Consider the following 5643-nt stretch of genomic DNA (forward strand, 5'->3'; position numbering starts at 1 on the left):
GTCAACCTGGTCTACATAGAGCGTCCCAGGCCAATCAGAGCTATGAAGGGAAACCTTGTCCCAAGAACATAAAAGCAAAACCTAAAATCCAATTTTAGGCATTCTGGTGCTTTATGTCAGCTCTAACAGCATCAGGATATGTCCCTTCTAAAGGGCTCACTAGTAAATAACGGCAGTCATGTGGGCATCCATGTATGTTGCAAGCCCTCAAGACTTCACTCCACCCTGCAATGCAGACGAGACATAAACAGAAAAATTTAATTTACATAATGAGCAGGAGGCTGAAGTTGACGTGGGTCTAGAATTTTCTGACCTGTCTTTGGCAGGCAACCCCAAATTTCTGCTGCACTTCCAAATATTCATGTTATAATTATAAATTAAAATTATTTTTAATGTTAGTCCCTTAATTCTAAGACATCTAAAATGAAACCCAGACTATCTATTTTAAGCAGATGAGATTACCACCAAGTATATTTTAATGCCTCCTCCCTCCTTTGGTCTCCAAATGCATTTTCTTCATTCTTCATCCCTCCCTGTCAGTTCTTAGAGCTTGTCTCGATGTTGTATGTGAATGTGTCTCTACGTGTTTGTATACATGGACATGTGTATGCATATGCAGTTGGAGGCAAGAGGTCAACATCAAATGTCTTTCTCTGTTGTTCTCCACCCTTGAACCCCTGATCTTTCAATCTTCATCTCCTGAGCACGGGTTACAGGTATACACCACCACACCTGGGTTTTTGTGGTGCAGGGAATTGAACCCATCTATAGCTTGCTTTGTGGTAAGCACTCCACCAACTGAAAACTCCATGCCTAGTCCCAACCATTTACGTCATAAGGAAAATTCTGTTCAAACAGCTTAGCATCCTGGGCTCCTGTTAACTCTCCTTCATTGTCGAACTCCAGCATTGTTCCTTTTGTTTTTAACATCTCCTGGTGCTGGTGTTTTCCCCTTCCAACCTGGAACAGGGAGTTTACAATACGCCACCCTCTGCCTACGCTGCTGTTTTTGTCTGTTTAGTTCTTTTGTCTCTTTAGGAACAGTTCAACCCAATCTATGTACACGTACGCTTGTAAAAGGGACTTTGTGACATGCCTCATTAAAATATTCTCTAAAGTGTGGTGAACGTCAAAACACTGCCACAGAGGAGAGTCTGCTGCACAAAAGTACTGGCGGGAGTTGGCATAAAACCGAACACGGAACCTGTTTGTGGCACTGATACTTCAGAGGACCTAAGGATAAATCACGCTGATCTCCATCACTTGTGATGGGTTTTGTCAGCCAGGAAGGCACCATAACGTACAAAGGAAGATGGATGTGGGTACCACATTTCTCTGTCCATCCTGCAGCTAAGCGCCTAGCTAACAATAATCCCCCACTCTCTACAGGTAAGACATTGATGTGGAGTTGTGGGAAGATCACCTGGAACTAAAGAAAGACTGAAGATCTCTCTGCGTCCCTGGACTCCAGAGAAGGACCATCTGAAGTCACACATTCACGTCTCTTTTGGCCAGGAGTACCGCTGTGACAATTAAGAAATGGGGTATTCAAAGAAGCAGTGTCAAGGCCAAGGTGAAGGGCTTTCACAGGCCCTCTTTGCCCTATGCATCCTATGCATCACCTAAGATTGCTGTGGGATGGAGGTTTCATCCCTCTGCGAAGAAAAGAGCCTACACAAGGAGTGCTGGTGTTCTGAGTTGTCACGCATGTCCAGAACAGGGCAGCCATTATAGCCCAGGGGACCCGTGCTTGCTGGAAGTGGCCACAAGGTCTCTCTTCTCCTGCCCTCTCCCCTCTTCCTGGCTCTTCTACTGTGAGACTCACTTTCGCTGCTACTTGCCAGAGTTGAGGAACTTGCTGCTTTGATTTCGGCAATCTTCAAGCCCCTTTCTTTGCTGCCTGACTCAATTCTCCATGTTCTTTTACAGCCACCCCAAGCCCAACTTTTAAGCAGCTCACAAATGGTCACAAACCATGGTACTCCCTCCGAATGCACACTTAGCATTTATCGTGAGCTGTTCTAGGGGGTCATTGTCTTCTTCCGTTTGCGTTGCCTAGCCTCATAACTGATTTTAGGGACGCTAGAGAGCAAGAAGGTGTTATCAATAATGATATCAGAACACCTGTTATAAAACTGGCCTCAGCAAATTACCTATCAAAGATCACAGGCCATGATTTCCCAATTCCCATCTCTCTCACCCACAGGGTCTAGCAGAGCTCACAAGCAAGCAGATGTTGGCCCTACAGTCAGCTCAGTAAGCAAATGAAGTTTCCCCCATGACAGCTGTGGAACGGGCAAAAGACCTAGCTGGGTCTCTATGGGAGCGAGGTTTAATAGCTCGAAATAGGAAGTAACTCAAGGTACAAGGCTCTAGGTAATCAGATAAAGACTTGTTTGAGACCAAGCCAGTCTAGAATTTTATATGCTTGCCAACCAAAGGCATGGGGGCCAACCAGGCATTCTTTGTTATTGATTCAACAATGCATAGCCTAGGATGACATTAAACTCCTCATCCTCCTGCCTCTACCTTCCTGGAGTGCTAGGATTACAGATATGTACCACCATGCCTGGCTCGAGAGAAGTGCTCTAGCAAGAGAGATGGGAGAAGTGTCCTCAATGGAAATTTTTGCTGCACGTTTCTTATTTTTATTTCAATTAAAATTTTTATTGAAAATAATTTTCCCATGCAATATATTCTCATCACCTTTTTCCTCCCTCATCTCCTCCCAGATCTTCCTCACCTCCCCACCCACACAACTCCCTGCTTTCTTTCTCTCTCTCTTTAAAAACCAGACAAGCAAATAAACAAACAAATGAGAATAAAACAAACAGAAAACAGTAAAAATACGAAAAACGCACACACCAATAAAACACAAAATTGGAAACCATAATATAAAGCAAAAGCCAAGTATGTAAAAAAAAAAAAAGCTCAAACAAAACATTATGAGACAAAAACCCTCCAAAAATATCATGGAGCTTGTTTGGTTTTGGTCATCTACTGTTGGGCATGGGGCCTGCCCTTTGATGTGGTTTATATACCCAGTGAGATTCCATTGGAGAAACCTAGTTTTTCCTTTAGGTTTAGGGATGGGGACTTGTGTTTTCTTCCCTTCTCAGCGGTAGGAGCCCATCTGGCTCGGACCTCTGCAAGCCCTGTTGATGTGCAGCTTGTTCTTGCTTAGGGAGCATGCTCCATCCCCATCACAACGTGATCCTCTGCATTAGACTGAGGGAAAATGCAGAACGCTGTGCAAAATGAGACTGGCAGCCTCGACCCTGGGAATGCCAACAGCGGACCTTTCCTTATGAAAAGATGCGTGCTGTTGGGTGTGGCTCAGCAGGTCAATAGAAAGGCCTGGAATCCTGGTTGTGAGGACTAGGAAGTCCATAGAAATGAGTGGACTCCTGGTAATATCTCAATTAGAAGCATATGGGGTCACAGGGCACTGTGACCTCAGGTTTAATGGAGGCGGAGTGCTGATGTATGTCTACATCCCTCCTGTTGACAAAGCCTGTGATGTGGCCACACGTCTCCTCTTTGCAATGGGGAAAGCTCAGCCCTCATGCGCGCTTGTCATGAAGAGAGGATGAGTCAATGCCCCGAACCTGCCAACAGCAGCTCCAGACCTGTATGTAGCAAGAAGTCAGCCAGGATTGGCCAATCATCATCATCATTGTCCACATCCCTGTCATTATCCAGCATAAGACTGAGAAGGTACAGCTATATTTTTGCACTCTGGGCAGAATGGCAGAGCTTGACAGATGAGGGACGAGCGTCATGAACTGAAAGAACATACCCATCCAACGTTTGTGTGCAGGAGCGCTCACTGCTTCTCTTGGGATGTCTTCAGAGGAGGGATCTAGAGGTCATGAGGTCACGAGGGTGAGGCTCTGATGATGGGACAGCCTTATAACAATAGGAAGAACGAGCTCTCTCATGGCGTGCAAGAGACACGGTCAGAAGGCAATTGTTTGCAACCCTGGATGAGAGACCTCACCAGGACCTGACCCAGCTTCCAGGACTCCAGGGAGCTCTCTGTTGTTTAAGTTTCTGGTTAGGACAGCCTTAGTTGAAGAGGGGACTAGAGGCAAAGAGGTGGGAAGGGAAAGGATAGGGAAGGGGAAAGAAATGAGGAGAGGAAGGAGACCGACAGTGACGGTTACACACAAGTAATTACAAATAAAAGCATTTTGCCTTCGGATGCTGGCTACACAACTCTCTACCCAGTCAGACTTAAATGGTCAACCATTAGAATCTTAGGGAATGGAAGCGCTAAGGCAATGTGGCTTCATGGCGTGACAATGTCCCCGTTCCACAGATCTGAGAGTCCCCTCACTCTGCCATTCAGGGAATTGGCTATCAGACTAACATAGGCCACCACTCCAGTTCAAACACCAAGACGTCATGGCACCCAGAAAAAGAGTTTGTGACTGTTTCTCTGTGTCTCTCTCTCTTGGGCAAACATCCTACCCGAATTCCTTTCCAGAACCAGGCTCATGACTGTCTTTGAACCAATGAGTGGAGGTTATCTCACACAGCCCACAGTTGCTGGGAGGCAGCCATTTTTTATGAGGTTTTCCCTTCAAAATTTGTCTTCAAATACTGCCAACTAGAACTTTACTCCTAATCAGGATACTATGCACCAGACCAAGTCACAGTCCTTGATGGATGATGACACCTGAGTCGTGTCTTCTGGACAAATGTATATTTTACATTTAGCCCAATGGTTTTGATAGCTTTTGTCACCGCTGGTGAGAATGACAGAGGGTGACATTTTCCTCTCTGTTTTAGCCTCAACTAAACCCATCTTTTTATTTAAATTTTCAATCCTGCTGGCTTAATGCTATATTAAAATAAGACTTGGGCGATCTGACTTTCTTTGCCCAGTTAGACATATTCTTCTTCCATGCTGTCCCCTGAATATCTCCCTGAGGAAATGTCGGAGCCTTTTCTAATTATTATTATTTTTACATTTATTTATCGTGTGTAGGTGTGTGCACACCAACTATGGTGTGGAGCTCAGAGGATAATTTGTGGGAGTTGATTCTTTTTTATTTTCCATGTGGGTCCAGGGGATTGAACCTCAGTCGCCAGACTCAATAGAAAGCATTTTTACCTGCTGAGGCATCTTGCCAGCTCTAACGGTTTTCTAGTTGGTCACATAATGTATAAGAATAAAGACACCAACGGTGTGAAGCAGGCAAGACATTGTGCTACTAGAATAAACTAGGTTTGTTCTGGTAAAAACAGGATGTGTGTTCCCTGACGTCCCATCCACATTACATTTGCACAGAGTTCTCCACATTTAAGATGCTATAAGTCAGTGTCTCCTACTTCGAATATTGGTCTTAGCTTAAGGTCCCAGTTCTTCTGTATTCTCTGATCCAAGTACTAACCATGCCCGATCCTGCTTAGCTTCCGAGACCAGCCCAGATGAGGCACATTCAGAGTGGGACAGCCATAGACTCTGCTGTATTCTTTATAAGACTTGCTTATCCCTACTGACTCATTATAAGTTATCTACAAGTCAAGTCAAAACTCAAGGCATTTCTCACTCAGTATTTTTGTATCAATCAAGAAGATTCCCAGGCAACTGCCAAGGCATGCCTCACGCACTCCCTGATTCCTAAGATTCCAATT

Source organism: Microtus oregoni, unplaced genomic scaffold (genome assembly GCF_018167655.1).
Source record: "Microtus oregoni isolate MIOR12 unplaced genomic scaffold, Mior012 000001F_ref0000356, whole genome shotgun sequence".
Taxonomy (NCBI): Eukaryota; Metazoa; Chordata; class Mammalia; order Rodentia; family Cricetidae; genus Microtus; species Microtus oregoni.